We start from the raw sequence: 18,555 nt of genomic DNA, 5'->3' as shown, positions 1-18,555 counted from the left end.
TGGTCTCTGAAAAAATGATTTGTCAAAGTCGAGTTTTAAAAGGCAACTTGCATACAAGTTTGACTAGTTACATTGAAATTTTGGTTTGCCAAAAAGTTTCCGAAATCGATTTTGGATTTCACTTTTCATTATTTTGGGGGCTTAAAAATGATGGTTTGGTTGGTCTCTGAAAACATGATTTGTCAAAGTCGAGTTTTAAAAGGCAACTTGCGTACAAGTTTGACTAGTGACAATGAAATTTTGGTTTGCCAAAAAGTTTCCGAAATCGATTTTGGATTTCACTTTTCATTATTTTGGGAGCTTAAAAATGATGGTTTGGTTGGTCTCTGAAAAAATGATTTGTCAAAGTCGAGTTTTAAAAGGCAACTTGCATACAAGTTTGACTAATGACAATGAAATTTTGGTTTGCCAAAAAGTTTCCGAAATCGATTTTGGATTGAACTTTTCATTATTTTGGGGGCTTAAAAATGATGTTTTGGTTGGTCTCTGAAAAAATGATTTGTCAAAGTCGAGTTTTAAAAGGCAACTTGCATACAAGTTTGACTAGTGACAATGAAATTTTGGTTTGCCAAAAAGTTTCCGAAATCGATTTTGGATTCCTTTTTTCATTATTTTGGGGGCTCAAAAATGATGTTTTGGTTGGTCTCTGAAAAAATGATTTGTCAAAGTCGAGTTTTAAAAGGCAACTTGCATACAAGTTTGACTAGTGACAATGAAATTTTGGTTTGCCAAAAAGTTTCCGAAATCGATTTTGGTTTGCACTTTTCATTATTTTGGGGGCTTAAAAATGATGGTTTGGTTGGTCTATGAAAAAATGATTTGTCAAAGTCGAGTTTTAAAAGGCAACTTGCATACAAGTTTTACTAGTGACAATGAAATTTTGGTTTGCCAAAAAGTTTCCGAAATCGATTTTGGATTTCACTTTTAATTATTTTGGGGGCTCAAAAATGATGTTTTGGTTGGTCTCTGAAAAAATGATTTGTCAAAGTCGAGTTTTAAAAGGCAACTTGCATACAAGTTTGAATAGTGACAATGAAATTTTGGATTGCCTAAATGTTTCCGAAATCGATTTTGGATTTCACTTTTCATTATTTTGGGGGCTTAAAAATGATGTTTTGGTTGGTCTCTGAAAAAATGATTTGTCAAAGTCGAGTTTTAAAAGGCAACTTGCATACAAGTTTTACTAGTGACAATGAAATTTTGGTTTGCCAAAAAGTTTCCGAAATCGATTTTGGATTTCACTTTTAATTATTTTGGGGGCTCAAAAATGATGTTTTGGTTGGTCTCTGAAAAAATGATTTGTCAAAGTCGAGTTTTAAAAGGCAACTTGCATACAAGTTTGAATAGTGACAATGAAATTTTGGATTGCCTAAATGTTTCCGAAATCGATTTTGGATTTCACTTTTCATTATTTTGGGGGCTTAAAAATGATGTTTTGGTTGGTCTCTGAAAAAATGATTTGTCAAAGTCGAGTTTTAAAAGGCAACTTGCATACAAGTTTGACTAGTGACAATGAAATTTTGGTTTGCCAAAAAGTTTCCGAAATCGATTTTGGATTTCACTTTTCATTATTTTGGGGGCTTAAAAATGATGTTTTGGTTGGTCTCTGAAAAAATGATTTGTCAAAGTCGAGTTTTAAAAGGCAACTTGCATACAAGTTTGACTATTGACAATGAAATTTTGGTTTGCCAAAAAGTTTCCGAAATCGATTTTGGATTTCACTTTTCATTATTTTGGGGGCTTGAAATGATGTTTTGGTTGGTCTCTGAAAAAATGATTTGTCAAAGTCGAGTTTTAAAAGGCAACTTGCATACAAGTTTGACTATTGACAATGAAATTTTGGTTTGCCAAAAAGTTTCCGAAATCGATTTTGGATTTCACTTTTTATTATTTTGGGGGCTCAAAAATGATGTTTTGGTTGTTCTCTGAAAAAATGATTCGTCGAAGTCGAGTTTTAAAAGGCAACTTGCATACAAGTTTGACTATTGACAATGAAATTTTGGTTTGCCAAAAAGTTTCCGAAATCGATTTTGGATTTCACTTTTTATTATTTTGGGGGCTCAAAAATGATGTTTTGGTTGGTGTCTGAAAAAATGATTTGTCAAAGTCGAGTTTTAAAAGGCAACTTGCATACAAGTTTGACTAGTGACAATGAAATTTTGGTTTGCCAAAAAGTTTCCGAAATCGATTTTGGATTTAACTTTTCATTATTTTGGGGGCTTAAAAATGATGTTTTGGTTGGTCTCTGAAAAAATGATTTGTCAAAGTCGAGTTTTAAAAGGCATTTTGCATACAAGTTTGACTAGTGACAATGAAATTTTGGTTTGCCAAAAAGTTTCCGAAATCGATTTTGGATCGAATTTTTCATTATTTTGGGAGCTTAAAAATGATGTTTTGGTTGGTCTCTGAAAAAATGATTTGTCAAAGTCAAGTTTTAATAGGCAACTTGCATACAAGTTTGACCAGTGACAATGAAATTTCGGTTTGCCAAAAAGTTTCCGAAATCGATTTTGGATTCCACTTTTCATTATTTTGGGGGCTTAAAAATGATGTTTTGGTTGGTCTCTGTAAAAATGATTTGTCAAAGTCGAGTTTTAAAAGGCAACTTGCATACAAGTTTGACTAGTGACAATGAAATTTTGGTTTGCCAAAAAGTTTCCGAAATCGATTTTGGATTTCACTTTTCATTATTTTGGGGGCTTAAAAATGATGTTTTGGTTGGTCTCTGAAAAAATGATTTGTCAAAGTCGAGTTTTAAAAGGCAACTTGCATACAAGTTTGACTAGTAACAATGAAATTCTGGTTTGCAGAAAAGTTTCAGAAATCGATTTTGGATTTCACTTTTCATTATTTTGGGGGCTCAAAAATGATGTTTTGGTTGGTCTCTGAAAAAATGATTTGTCAAAGTCGAGTTTTAAAAGGCAACTTGCATACAAGTTTGACTAGTGACAATGAAATTTTGGTTTGCCAAAAAGTTTCCGAAATCGATTTTGGATTTCACTTTTCATTATTTTGGGGGCTTAAAAATGATGTTTTGGTTGATCTCTGAAAAAATGATTTGTCAAAGTCGAGTTTTAAAAGGCATTTTGCATACAAGTTTGACTAGTGACAATGAAATTTTGGTTTGCCAAAAAGTTTCCGAAATCGATTTTGGATCGAATTTTTCATTATTTTGGGAGCTTAAAAATGATGTTTTGGTTGGTCTCTGAAAAAATGATTTGTCAAAGTCGAGTTTTAAAAGGCAACTTGCATACAAGTTTGAACAGTGACAATGAAATTTTGGTTTGCCAAAAAGTTTCCGAAATCGATTTTGGATTTCACTTTTCATTATTTTGGGGGCTTAAAAATGATGTTTTGGTTGGTCTCTGAAAAAATGATTTGTCAAAGTCGAGTTTTAAAAGGCAACTTGCATACAAGTTTGACTAGTGACAATGAAATTTTGGTTTGCCAAAAAGTTTCCGAAATCGATTTTGGATTTCACTTTTCATTATTTTGGGGGCTTAAAAATGATGTTTTGGTTGGTCTCTGAAAAAATGATTTGTCAAAGTTGAGTTTTAAAAGGCAACTTGCATACAAGTTTGACCAGTGACAATGAAATTTTGGATTGCCAAAAAGTTTCCGAAATCGATTTTGGATCGAACTTTTCATTATTTTGGGGGCTTAAAAATGATGTTTTTTTTGGTCTCTGAAAAAATGATTTATCAAAGCCGAGTTTTAAAAGGCAGCTTGCATACAAGTTTGACCAGTGACAATGAAATTTTGGATTGTCAAAAAGTTTCCGAAATCGATTTTGGATTTAACTTTTCATTATTTTGGGAGCCTAAAAATGATGGTTTGGTTGGTCTCTGAAAAAATGATTTGTCAAAGTCGAGTTTTAAAAGGCAACTTGCATACAAGTTTAACATGTAACTTAGAAATTTTGGTTTGCATAATAGTTCCTGAAATCGATTTTGGATTTCACTTTTCATTATTTTGGGGGCTCAAAAATGATGTTTTGGTTGGTCTCTGAAAAAATGATTTGTCAAAGTCGAGTTTTAAAAGGCAACTTGCATACAAGTTTGACCAGTGACAATGAAATTTTGGTTTGCCAAAAAGTTTCCGAAATCGATTTTCGATTTCACTTTTCATTATTTTGGGGGCTCAAAAATGATGTTTTGGTTGGTCTCTGAAAAAATTATTTGTCAAAGTCGAGTTTTGTAAGGCAACTTGCATACAAGTTTGACCAGTGACAATGAAATTTTGGTTTGCCAAAAAGTTTCCGAAATCGATTTTCGATTTCACTTTTCATTATTTTGGGGGCTTAAAAATGATGTTTTGGTTGGTCTCTGAAAAAATTATTTGTCAAAGTTGAGTTTTTAAAGGCAACTTGCATACAAGTTTTACTAGTGACAATGAAATTTTGGTTTGCCAAAAAGTTTCCGAAATCGATTTTGGATTTCACTTTTCATTATTTTGGGGGCTCAAAAATGATGTTTTGGTTGGTCTCTGAAAAAATGATTTGTCAAAGTCGAGTTTTAAAAGGCAACTTGCATACAAGTTTGACTAGTGACAATGAAATTTTGGTTTGCCAAAAAGTTTCCGAAATCGATTTTAGATTTCACTTTTCATTATTTTGGGGGCTTAAAAATGATGGTTTGGTTGGTCTCTGAAAAAATGACTTGTCAAAGTCGAGTTTTAAAAGGCAACTTGCATACAAGTTTGACTAGTGACAATGAAATTTTGGTTTGCCAAAAAGTTTCCGAAATCGATTTTCGATTTCACTTTTCATTATTTTGGGGGCTTAAAAATGATGTTTTGGTTGGTCTCTGAAAAAATTATTTGTCAAAGTTGAGTTTTTAAAGGCAACTTGCATACAAGTTTTACTAGTGACAATGAAATTTTGGTTTGCCAAAAAGTTTCCGAAATCGATTTTGGATTTCACTTTTCATTATTTTGGGGGCTCAAAAATGATGTTTTGGTTGGTCTCTGAAAAAATGATTTGTCAAAGTCGAGTTTTAAAAGGCAACTTGCATACAAGTTTGACTAGTGACAATGAAATTTTGGTTTGCCAAAAAGTTTCCGAAATCGATTTTAGATTTCACTTTTCATTATTTTGGGGGCTTAAAAATGATGGTTTGGTTGGTCTCTGAAAAAATGATTTGTCAAAGTCGAGTTTTAAAAGGCAACTTGCATACAAGTTTGACTAGTTACATTGAAATTTTGGTTTGCCAAAAAGTTTCCGAAATCGATTTTGGATTTCACTTTTCATTATTTTGGGGGCTTAAAAATGATGGTTTGGTTGGTCTCTGAAAAAAAGATTTGTCAAAGTCGAGTTTTAAAAGGCAACTTGCGTACAAGTTTGACTAGTGACAATGAAATTTTGGTTTGCCAAAAAGTTTCCGAAATCGATTTTGGATTTCACTTTTCATTATTTTGGGAGCTTAAAAATGATGGTTTGGTTGGTCTCTGAAAAAATGATTTGTCAAAGTCGAGTTTTAAAAGGCAACTTGCATACAAGTTTGACTAGTGACAATGAAATTTTGGTTTGCCAAAAAGTTTCCGAAATCGATTTTGGATTTCACTTTTCATTATTTTGGGGGCTTAAAAATGATGTTTTGGTTGGTCTCTGAAAAAATGATTTGTCAAAGTTGAGTTTTAAAAGGCAACTTGCATACAAGTTTGACCAGTGACAATGAAATTTTGGATTGCCAAAAAGTTTCCGAAATCGATTTTCGATTTCACTTTTCATTATTTTGGGGGCTCAAAAATGATGTTTTGGTTGGTCTCTGAAAAAATGATTTGTCAAAGTCGAGTTTTAAAAGGCAACTTGCATACAAGTTTGACCAGTGACAATGAAATTTTGGTTTGCCAAAAAGTTTCCGAAATCGATTTTCGATTTCACTTTTCATTATTTTGGGGGCTCAAAAATGATGTTTTGGTTGGTCTCTGAAAAAATTATTTGTCAAAGTCGAGTTTTGTAAGGCAACTTGCATACAAGTTTGACCAGTGACAATGAAATTTTGGTTTGCCAAAAAGTTTCCGAAATCGATTTTCGATTTCACTTTTCATTATTTTGGGGGCTTAAAAATGATGTTTTGGTTGGTCTCTGAAAAAATTATTTGTCAAAGTTGAGTTTTTAAAGGCAACTTGCATACAAGTTTTACTAGTGACAATGAAATTTTGGTTTGCCAAAAAGTTTCCGAAATCGATTTTGGATTTCACTTTTCATTATTTTGGGGGCTCAAAAATGATGTTTTGGTTGGTCTCTGAAAAAATGATTTGTCAAAGTCGAGTTTTAAAAGGCAACTTGCATACAAGTTTGACTAGTGACAATGAAATTTTGGTTTGCCAAAAAGTTTCCGAAATCGATTTTAGATTTCACTTTTCATTATTTTGGGGGCTTAAAAATGATGGTTTGGTTGGTCTCTGAAAAAATGACTTGTCAAAGTCGAGTTTTAAAAGGCAACTTGCATACAAGTTTGACTAGTGACAATGAAATTTTGGTTTGCCAAAAAGTTTCCGAAATCGATTTTCGATTTCACTTTTCATTATTTTGGGGGCTTAAAAATGATGTTTTGGTTGGTCTCTGAAAAAATTATTTGTCAAAGTTGAGTTTTTAAAGGCAACTTGCATACAAGTTTTACTAGTGACAATGAAATTTTGGTTTGCCAAAAAGTTTCCGAAATCGATTTTGGATTTCACTTTTCATTATTTTGGGGGCTCAAAAATGATGTTTTGGTTGGTCTCTGAAAAAATGATTTGTCAAAGTCGAGTTTTAAAAGGCAACTTGCATACAAGTTTGACTAGTGACAATGAAATTTTGGTTTGCCAAAAAGTTTCCGAAATCGATTTTAGATTTCACTTTTCATTATTTTGGGGGCTTAAAAATGATGGTTTGGTTGGTCTCTGAAAAAATGATTTGTCAAAGTCGAGTTTTAAAAGGCAACTTGCATACAAGTTTGACTAGTTACATTGAAATTTTGGTTTGCCAAAAAGTTTCCGAAATCGATTTTGGATTTCACTTTTCATTATTTTGGGGGCTTAAAAATGATGGTTTGGTTGGTCTCTGAAAAAAAGATTTGTCAAAGTCGAGTTTTAAAAGGCAACTTGCGTACAAGTTTGACTAGTGACAATGAAATTTTGGTTTGCCAAAAAGTTTCCGAAATCGATTTTGGATTTCACTTTTCATTATTTTGGGAGCTTAAAAATGATGGTTTGGTTGGTCTCTGAAAAAATGATTTGTCAAAGTCGAGTTTTAAAAGGCAACTTGCATACAAGTTTGACTAGTGACAATGAAATTTTGGTTTGCCAAAAAGTTTCCGAAATCGATTTTGGATTTCACTTTTCATTATTTTGGGGGCTTAAAAATGATGTTTTGGTTGGTCTCTGAAAAAATGATTTGTCAAAGTTGAGTTTTAAAAGGCAACTTGCATACAAGTTTGACCAGTGACAATGAAATTTTGGATTGCCAAAAAGTTTCCGAAATCGATTTTGGATCGAACTTTTCATTATTTTGGGGGCTTAAAAATGATGTTTTTTTTGGTCTCTGAAAAAATGATTTATCAAAGCCGAGTTTTAAAAGGCAGCTTGCATACAAGTTTGACCAGTGACAATGAAATTTTGGATTGTCAAAAAGTTTCCGAAATCGATTTTGGATTTAACTTTTCATTATTTTGGGAGCCTAAAAATGATGGTTTGGTTGGTCTCTGAAAAAATGATTTGTCAAAGTCGAGTTTTAAAAGGCAACTTGCATACAAGTTTAACAAGTAACCTAGAAATTTTGGTTTGCATAATAGTTCCTGAAATCGATTTTGGATTTAACTTTTCATTATTTTGGGGGCTCAAAAATGATGTTTTGGTTGGTCTCTGAAAAAATGATTTGTCAAAGTCGAGTTTTAAAAGGCAACTTGCATACAAGTTTGACTAGTAACAATGAAATTCTGGTTTGCAGAAAAGTTTCAGAAATCGATTTTGGATTTCACTTTTCATTATTTTGGGGGCTTAAAAATGATGTTTTGGTTGGTCTCTGAAAAAATGATTTGTCAAAGTCGAGTTTTAAAAGGCAACTTGCATACAAGTTTGACCAGTGACAATGAAATTTTGGTTTGCCAAAAAGTTTCCGAAATCGATTTTGGATTTCACTTTTCATTATTTTGGGGGCTCAAAAATGATGTTTTGGTTGGTCTCTGAAAAAATGATTTGTCAAAGTCGAGTTTTAAAAGGCAACTTGCATACAAGTTTGACTAGTGACAATGAAATTTTGGTTTGCCAAAAAGTTTCCGAAATCGATTTTAGATTTCACTTTTCATTATTTTGGGGGCTTAAAAATGATGGTTTGGTTGGTCTCAGAAAAAATGACTTGTCAAAGTCGAGTTTTAAAAGGCAACTTGCATACAAGTTTGACTAGTGACAATGAAATTTTGGTTTGCCAAAAAGTTTCCGAAATCGATTTAGGATTTCACTTTTCATTATTTTGGGGGCTTAAAAATGATGGTTTGGTTGGTCTCTGAAAAAATGATTTGTCAAAGTCGAGTTTTAAAAGGCAACTTGCATACAAGTTTGACTAGTTACATTGAAATTTTGGTTTGCCAAAAAGTTTCCGAAATCGATTTTGGATTTCACTTTTCATTATTTTGGGGGCTTAAAAATGATGGTTTGGTTGGTCTCTGAAAACATGATTTGTCAAAGTCGAGTTTTAAAAGGCAACTTGCGTACAAGTTTGACTAGTGACAATGAAATTTTGGTTTGCCAAAAAGTTTCCGAAATCGATTTTGGATTTCACTTTTCATTATTTTGGGAGCTTAAAAATGATGGTTTGGTTGGTCTCTGAAAAAATGATTTGTCAAAGTCGAGTTTTAAAAGGCAACTTGCATACAAGTTTGACTAATGACAATGAAATTTTGGTTTGCCAAAAAGTTTCCGAAATCGATTTTGGATTGAACTTTTCATTATTTTGGGGGCTTAAAAATGATGTTTTGGTTGGTCTCTGAAAAAATGATTTGTCAAAGTCGAGTTTTAAAAGGCAACTTGCATACAAGTTTGACTAGTGACAATGAAATTTTGGTTTGCCAAAAAGTTTCCGAAATCGATTTTGGATTCCTTTTTTCATTATTTTGGGGGCTCAAAAATGATGTTTTGGTTGGTCTCTGAAAAAATGATTTGTCAAAGTCGAGTTTTAAAAGGCAACTTGCATACAAGTTTGACTAGTGACAATGAAATTTTGGTTTGCCAAAAAGTTTCCGAAATCGATTTTGGTTTGCACTTTTCATTATTTTGGGGGCTTAAAAATGATGGTTTGGTTGGTCTATGAAAAAATGATTTGTCAAAGTCGAGTTTGAAAAGGCAACTTGCATACAAGTTTGACTAGTTACATTGAAATTTTGGTTTGCCAAAAAGTTTCCGAAATCGATTTTGGATTTCACTTTTCATTATTTTGGGGGCTTAAAAATGATGGTTTGGTTGGTCTCTGAAAAAAAAATTTGTCAAAGTCGAGTTTTAAAAGGCAACTTGCATACAAGTTTGACTAGCGACAATGAAATTTTGGTTTGCCAAAAAGTTTCCGAAATCGATTTTGGATTTCACTTTTCATTATTTTGGGGGCTTAAAAATGATGGTTTGGTTGGTCTCTGAAAAAATGATTTGTCAAAGTCGAGTTTTAAAAGGCAACTTGCATACAAGTTTGATTAGTGACAATGAAATTTTGGATTGCCAAAAAGTTTCCGAAATCGATTTTGGATTTCACTTTTAATTATTTTGGGGGCTCAAAAATGATGTTTTGATTGGTCTCTGGAAAAATGATTTGTCAAAGTCGAGTTTTAAAAGGCAACTTGCATACAAGTTTGACTAGTGACAATGAAATTTTGGTTTGCCAAAAAGTTTCCGAAATCGATTTAGGATTTCACTTTTCATTATTTTGGGGGCTTAAAAATGATGTTTTGGTTGGTCTCTGAAAAAATGATTTGTCAAAGTTGAGTTTTAAAAGGCAACTTGCATACAAGCTTGACTAGTGACAATGAAATTTTGGTTTGCCAAAAAGTTTCCGAAATCGATTTTGGATTTCACTTTTCATTATTTTGGGGGCTTAAAAATGATGTTTTGGTTGGTCTCTGAAAAAATGATTTGTCAAAGTCGAGTTTTAAAAGGCAACTTGCATACAAGTTTGACTAGTGACAATGAAATTTTGGATTGCCAAAAAGTTTCCGAAATCGATTTTGGATTTCACTTTTCATTATTTTGGGGGCTCAAAAATGATGTTTTGGTTGGTCTCTGAAAAAATGATTTGTCAAAGTCGAATTGTAAAAGGCAACTTGCATACAAGTTTGACTAGTTACATTGAAATTTTGGTTTGCCAAAAAGTTTCCGAAATCGATTTTAGATTTCACTTTTCATTATTTTGGGGGCTTAAAAATGATGTTTTGGTTGGTGTCTGAAAAAATGATTTGTCAAAGTCGAGTTTTAAAAGGCAACTTGCATACAAGTTTGACTAGTGACAATGAAATTTTGGTTTGCCAAAAAGTTTCCGAAATCGATTTTGGATTTCACTTTTCATTATTTTGGGGGCTCAAAAATGATGTTTTGGTTGGTCTCTGAAAAAATGATTTGTCAAAGTCGAGTTTTAAAAGGCAACTTGCATACAAGTTTGACTAGTGACAATGAAATTTTGGTTTGCCAAAAAGTTTCCGAAATCGATCTTGGAATGCACTTTTCATGATTTTGGGGGCTCAAAAATGATGTTTTGGTTGGTCTCTGAAAAAATGATTTGTCAAAGTCGAGTTTTAAAAGGCAACTTGCATACAAGTTTGACTAGTTACATTGAAATTTTGGTTTGCCAAAAAGTTTCCGAAATCGATTTTAGATTTCACTTTTCATTATTTTGGGGGCTTAAAAATGATGTTTTGGTTGGTGTCTGAAAAAATGATTTGTCAAAGTCGAGTTTTAAAAGGCAACTTGCATACAAGTTTGAATAGTGACAATGAAATTTTGGATTGCCTAAATGTTTCCGAAATCGATTTTGGATTTCACTTTTCATTATTTTGGGGGCTTAAAAATGATGTTTTGGTTGGTCTCTGAAAAAATGATTTGTCAAAGTCGAGTTTGAAAAGGCAACTTGCATACAAGTTTGACTAGTGACAATGAAATTTTGGTTTGCCAAAAAGTTTCCGAAATCGATTTTGGATTTCACTTTTCATTATTTTGGGGGCTTAAAACTGATGTTTTGGTTGGTCTCTGAAAAAATGATTTGTCAAAGTCGAGTTTTAAAAGGCAACTTGCATACAAGTTTGACTATTGACAATGAAATTTTGGTTTGCCAAAAAGTTTCCGAAATCGATTTTGGATTTCACTTTTCATTATTTTGGGGGCTTAAAAATGATGTTTTGGTTGGTCTCTGAAAAAATGATTTGTCAAAGTCGAGTTTTAAAAGGCAACTTGCATACAAGTTTGACTATTGACAATGAAATTTTGGTTTGCCAAAAAGTTTCCGAAATCGATTTTGGATTTCACTTTTTATTATTTTGGGGGCTCAAAAATGATGTTTTGGTTGTTATCTGAAAAAATGATTCGTCGAAGTCGAGTTTTAAAAGGCAACTTGCATACAAGTTTGACTATTGACAATGAAATTTTGGTTTGCCAAAAAGTTTCCGAAATCGATTTTGGATTTCACTTTTTATTATTTTGGGGGCTCAAAAATGATGTTTTGGTTGGTGTCTGAAAAAATGATTTGTCAAAGTCGAGTTTTAAAAGGCAACTTGCATACAAGTTTGACTAGTGACAATGAAATTTTGGTTTGCCAAAAAGTTTCCGAAATCGATTTTGGATTTCACTTTTCATTATTTTGGGGGCTTAAAAATGATGTTTTGGTTGGTCTCTGAAAAAATGATTTGTCAAAGTCGAGTTTTAAAAGGCATTTTGCATACAAGTTTGACTAGTGACAATGAAATTTTGGTTTGCCAAAAAGTTTCCGAAATCGATTTTGGATCGAATTTTTCATTATTTTGGGAGCTTAAAAATGATGTTTTGGTTGGTCTCTGAAAAAATGATTTGTCAAAGTCAAGTTTTAATAGGCAACTTGCATACAAGTTTGACCAGTGACAATGAAATTTCGGTTTGCCAAAAAGTTTCCGAAATCGATTTTGGATTCCACTTTTCATTATTTTGGGGGCTTAAAAATGATGTTTTGGTTGGTCTCTGTAAAAATGATTTGTCAAAGTCGAGTTTTAAAAGGCAACTTGCATACAAGTTTGACTAGTGACAATGAAATTTTGGTTTGCCAAAAAGTTTCCGAAATCGATTTTGGATTTCACTTTTCATTATTTTGGGGGCTTAAAAATGATGTTTTGGTTGGTCTCTGAAAAAATGATTTGTCAAAGTCGAGTTTTAAAAGGCAACTTGCATACAAGTTTGACTAGTGACAATGAAATTTTGTTTTGCCAAAAGTTTCCCAAATCGATTTTGGATTTCACTTTTCATTATTTTGGGGGCTTAAAAATGATGTTTTGGTTGGTCTCTGAAAAAATGATTTGTCAAAGTCGAGTTTTAAAAGGCAACTTGCATACAAGTTTGACTAGTGACAATGAAATTTTGGTTTGCCAAAAAGTTTCCGAAATCGATTTTGGATCGAATTTTTCATTATTTTGGGAGCTTAAAAATGATGTTTTGGTTGGTCTCTGAAAAAATGATTTGTCAAAGTCGAGTTTTAAAAGGCAACTTGCATACAAGTTTGAACAGTGACAATGAAATTTTGGTTTGCCAAAAAGTTTCCGAAATCGATTTTGGATTTCACTTTTCATTATTTTGGGGGCTCAAAAATGATGTTTTGGTTGGTCTCTGAAAAAATGACTTGTCAAAGTCGAGTTTTAAAAGGCAACTTGCATACAAGTTTGACTAGTGACAATGAAATTTTGGTTTGCCAAAAAGTTTCCGAAATCGATTTTGGATTTCACTTTTCATTATTTTGGGGGCTTAAAAATGATGTTTTGGTTGGTCTCTGAAAAAATGATTTGTCAAAGTCGAGTTTTAAAAGGCAACTTGCATACAAGTTTGACTAGTGACAATGAAATTTTGGTTTGCCAAAAAGTTTCCGAAATCGATTTTGGATTTCACTTTTCATTATTTTGGGGGCTTAAAAATGATGTTTTGGTTGGTCTCTGAAAAAATGATTTGTCAAAGTTGAGTTTTAAAAGGCAACTTGCATACAAGTTTGACCAGTGACAATGAAATTTTGGATTGCCAAAAAGTTTCCGAAATCGATTTTGGATCGAACTTTTCATTATTTTGGGGGCTTAAAAATGATGTTTTTTTTGGTCTCTGAAAAAATGATTTATCAAAGCCGAGTTTTAAAAGGCAGCTTGCATACAAGTTTGACCAGTGACAATGAAATTTTGGATTGTCAAAAAGTTTCCGAAATCGATTTTGGATTTAACTTTTCATTATTTTGGGAGCCTAAAAATGATGGTTTGGTTGGTCTCTGAAAAAATGATTTGTCAAAGTCGAGTTTTAAAAGGCAACTTGCATACAAGTTTAACAAGTAACTTAGAAATTTTGGTTTGCATAATAGTTCCTGAAATCGATTTTGGATTTCACTTTTCATTATTTTGGGGGCTCAAAAATGATGTTTTGGTTGGTCTCTGAAAAAATGATTTGTCAAAGTCGAGTTTTAAAAGGCAACTTGCATACAAGTTTGACTAGTAACAATGAAATTCTGGTTTGCAGAAAAGTTTCAGAAATCGATTTTGGATTTCACTTTTCATTATTTTGGGGGCTTAAAAATGATGTTTTGGTTGGTCTCTGAAAAAATGATTTGTCAAAGTCGAGTTTTAAAAGGCAACTTGCATACAAGTTTGACCAGTGACAATGAAATTTTGGTTTGCCAAAAAGTTTCCGAAATCGATTTTCGATTTCACTTTTCATTATTTTGGGGGCTTAAAAATGATGTTTTGGTTGGTCTCTGAAAAAATTATTTGTCAAAGTTGAGTTTTTAAAGGCAACTTGCATACAAGTTTTACTAGTGACAATGAAATTTTGGTTTGCCAAAAAGTTTCCGAAATCGATTTTGGATTTCACTTTTCATTATTTTGGGGGCTCAAAAATGATGTTTTGGTTGGTCTCTGAAAAAAATGATTTGTCAAAGTCGAGTTTTAAAAGGCAACTTGCATACAAGTTTGACTAGTGACAATGAAATTTTGGTTTGCCAAAAAGTTTCCGAAATCGATTTTAGATTTCACTTTTCATTATTTTGGGGGCTTAAAAATGATGGTTTGGTTGATCTCTGAAAAAATGACTTGTCAAAGTCGAGTTTTAAAAGGCAACTTGCATACAAGTTTGACTAGTGACAATGAAATTTTGGTTTGCCAAAAAGTTTCCGAAATCGATTTTGGATTTCACTTTTCATTATTTTGGGGGCTTAAAAATGATGGTTTGGTTGGTCTCTGAAAAAATGATTTGTCAAAGTCGAGTTTTAAAAGGCAACTTGCATACAAGTTTGACTAGTTACATTGAAATTTTGGTTTGCCAAAAAGTTTCCGAAATCGATTTTGGATTTCACTTTTCATTATTTTGGGGGCTTAAAAATGATGGTTTGGTTGGTCTCTGAAAAAAAGATTTGTCAAAGTCGAGTTTTAAAAGGCAACTTGCGTACAAGTTTGACTAGTGACAATGAAATTTTGGTTTGCCAAAAAGTTTCCGAAATCGATTTTGGATTTCACTTTTCATTATTTTGGGAGCTTAAAAATGATGGTTTGGTTGGTCTCTGAAAAAATGATTTGTCAAAGTCGAGTTTTAAAAGGCAACTTGCATACAAGTTTGACTAGTGACAATGAAATTTTGGTTTGCCAAAAAGTTTCCGAAATCGATTTTGGATTCCACTTTTCATTATTTTGGGGGCTTACAAATGATGTTTTGGTTGGTCTCTGAAAAAATGATTTGTCAAAGTCGAGTTTTAAAAGGCAACTTGCGTACAAGTTTGACTAGTGACAATGAAATTTTGGTTTGCCAAAAAGTTTCCGAAATCGATTTTGGATTTCTCTTTTCATTATTTTTGGGGGCTTAAAAATGATGGTTTGGTTGGTCTCTGAAAAAATGATTTGTCAAAGTTGAGTTTGAAAAGGCAACTTGCATACAAGTTTGACTAGTGACAATGAAATGTTGGTTTGCCAAAAAGTTTCCGAAATCGATTTTGGATTTCACTTTTCATTATTTTGGGGGCTCAAAAATGATGTTTTGGTTGGTCTCTAAAAAAATGATTTGTCAAAGTCGAATTGTAAAAGGCAACTTGCATACAAGTTTGACTAGTGACAATGAAATTTTGGTTTGCCAAAAAGTTTCCGAAATCGATTTTGGATTCCTTTTTTCATTATTTTGGGGGCTCAAAAATGATGGTTTGGTTGGTCTCTGAAAAAATGATTTGTCAAAGTCGAGTTTTAAAAGGCAACTTGCATACAAGTTTAACTAGTGACAATGAAATTTTGGTTTGCCAAAAAGTTTCCGAAATCGATTTTGGATTGAACTTTTCATTATTTTGGGGGCTTAAAAATGATGTTTTGGTTGGTCTCTGAAAAAATGATTTGTCAAAGTCGAGTTTTAAAAGGCAACTTGCATACAAGTTTGACTAGTGACAATGAAATTTTGGTTTGCCAAAAAGTTTCCGAAATCGATTTTGGATTTCTCTTTTCATTATTTTTGGGGGCTTAAAAATGATGGTTTGGTTGGTCTCTGAAAAAATGATTTGTCAAAGTCGAGTTTTAAAAGGCAACTTGCATACAAGTTTGACTAGTGACAATGAAATTTTGGATTGCCAAAAAATTTCCGAAATCGATTTTGGATTTCACTTTTCATTATTTTGGGGGCTTACAAATGATGTTTTGGTTGGTCTCTGAAAAAATGATTTGTCAAAGTCGAGTTTTAAAAGGCAACTTGCATACAAGTTTGACTAGTGACAATGAAATTATAGTTTGCCAAAAAATTTCCGAAATCGATTTTGGATTTCACTTTTCATTATTTTGGGGGCTTACAAATGATGTTTTGGTTGGTCTCTGAAAAAATGATTTGTCAAAGTCGAGTTTTAAAAGGCAACTTGCGTACAAGTTTGACTAGTGACAATGAAATTTTGGTTTGCCAAAAAGTTTCCGAAATCGATTTTGGATTTCTCTTTTCATTATTTTTGGGGGCTTAAAAATGATGGTTTGGTTGGTCTCTGAAAAAATGATTTGTCAAAGTCGAGTTTGAAAAGGCAACTTGCATACAAGTTTGACTAGTGACAATGAAATTATAGTTTGCCAAAAAATTTCCGAAATCGATTTTGGATTTCACTTTTCATTATTTTGGGGGCTTACAAATGATGTTTTGGTTGGTCTCTGAAAAAATGATTTGTCAAAGTCGAGTTTTAAAAGGCAACTTGCGTACAAGTTTGACTAGTGACAATGAAATTTTGGTTTGCCAAAAAGTTTCCGAAATCGATTTTGGATTTCTCTTTTCATTATTTTTGGGGGCTTAAAAATGATGGTTTGGTTGGTCTCTGAAAAAATGATTTGTCAAAGTCGAGTTTTAAAAGGCAACTTGCATACAAGTTTGACTAGTGACAATGAAATTTTGGATTGCCAAAAAATTTCCGAAATCGATTTTGGATTTCACTTTTCATTATTTTGGGGGCTTACAAATGATGTTTTGGTTGGTCTCTGAAAAAATGATTTGTCAAAGTCGAGTTTTAAAAGGCAACTTGCATACAAGTTTGACTAGTGACAATGAAATTATAGTTTGCCAAAAAATTTCCGAAATCGATTTTGGATTTCACTTTTCATTATTTTGGGGGCTTACAAATGATGTTTTGGTTGGTCTCTGAAAAAATGATTTGTCAAAGTCGAGTTTTAAAAGGCAACTTGCGTACAAGTTTGACTAGTGACAATGAAATTTTGGTTTGCCAAAAAGTTTCCGAAATCGATTTTGGATTTCTCTTTTCATTATTTTTGGGGGCTTAAAAATGATGGTTTGGTTGGTCTCTGAAAAAATGATTTGTCAAAGTCGAGTTTGAAAAGGCAACTTGCATACAAGTTTAACTAGTGACAATGAAATGTTGGTTTGCCAAAAAGTTTCCGAAATCGATTTTGGATTTCACTTTTCATTATTTTGGGGGCTCAAAAATGATGTTTTGGTTGGTCTCTGAAAAAATGATTTGTCAAAGTCGAATTGTAAAAGGCAACTTGCATACAAGTTTGACTAGTGACAATCAAATTTTGGTTTGCCAAAAAGTTTCCGAAATCGATTTTGGATTCCTTTTTTCATTATTTTGGGGGCTCAAAAATGATGGTTTGGTTGGTCTCTGAAAAAATGATTTGTCAAAGTCGAGTTTTAAAAGGCAACTTGCATACAAGTTTAACTAGTGACAATGAAATTTTGGTTTGCCAAAAAGTTTCCGAAATCGATTTTGGATTTCACTTTTCATTATTTTGGGGGCTTAAAAATGATGTTTTGGTTGGTCTCTGAAAAAATGATTTGTCAAAGTCGAGTTTTAAAAGGCAACTTGCATACAAGTTTGACTAGTGACAATGAAATTTTGGTTTGCCAAAAAGTTTCCGAAATCGATTTTGGATTCCTTTTTTCATTATTTTGGGGGCTTACAAATGATGTTTTGGTTGGTCTCTGAAAAAATGATTTGTCAAAGTCGAGTTTTAAAAGGCAACTTGCGTACAAGTTTGACTAGTGACAATGAAATTTTGGTTTGCCAAAAAGTTTCCGAAATCGATTTTGGATTTCTCTTTTCATTATTTTTGGGGGCTTAAAAATGATGGTTTGGTTGGTCTCTGAAAAAATGATTTGTCAAAGTCGAGTTTTAAAAGGCAACTTGCATACAAGTTTGACTAGTGACAATGAAATTTTGGATTGCCAAAAAATTTCCGAAATCGATTTTGGATTTCACTTTTCATTATTTTGGGGGCTTACAAATGATGTTTTGGTTGATCTCTGAAAAAATGATTTGTCAAAGTCGAGTTTTAAAAGGCAACTTGCATACAAGTTTGACTAGTGACAATGAAATTATAGTTTGCCAAAAAATTTCCGAAATCGATTTTGGATTTCACTTTTCATTATTTTGGGGGCTTACAAATGATGTTTTGGTTGGTCTCTGAAAAAATGATTTGTCAAAGTCGAGTTTTAAAAGGCAACTTGCGTACAAGTTTGACTAGTGACAATGAAATTTTGGTTTGCCAAAAAGTTTCCGAAATCGATTTTGGATTTCTCTTTTCATTATTTTTGGAGGCTTAAAAATGATGGTTTGGTTGGTCTCTGAAAAAATGATTTGTCAAAGTCGAGTTTGAAAAGGCAACTTGCATACAAGTTTGACTAGTGACAATGAAATGTTGGTTTGCCAAAAAGTTTCCGAAATCGATTTTGGATTTTACTTTTCATTATTTTGGGGGCTCAAAAATGATGTTTTGGTTGGTCTCTGAAAAAATGATTTGTCAAAGTCGAATTGTAAAAGGCAACTTGCATACAAGTTTGACTAGTGACAATGAAATTTTGGTTTGCCAAAAAGTTTCCGAAATCGATTTTGGATTCCTTTTTTCATTATTTTGGGGGCTCAAAAAT

This window comes from Anopheles marshallii (genome assembly GCF_943734725.1).
Source record: "Anopheles marshallii chromosome X unlocalized genomic scaffold, idAnoMarsDA_429_01 X_unloc_11, whole genome shotgun sequence".
In the NCBI taxonomy this organism is placed as follows: Eukaryota; Metazoa; Arthropoda; class Insecta; order Diptera; family Culicidae; genus Anopheles; species Anopheles marshallii.
Note: the sequence above shows the minus strand (reverse complement) of the source record.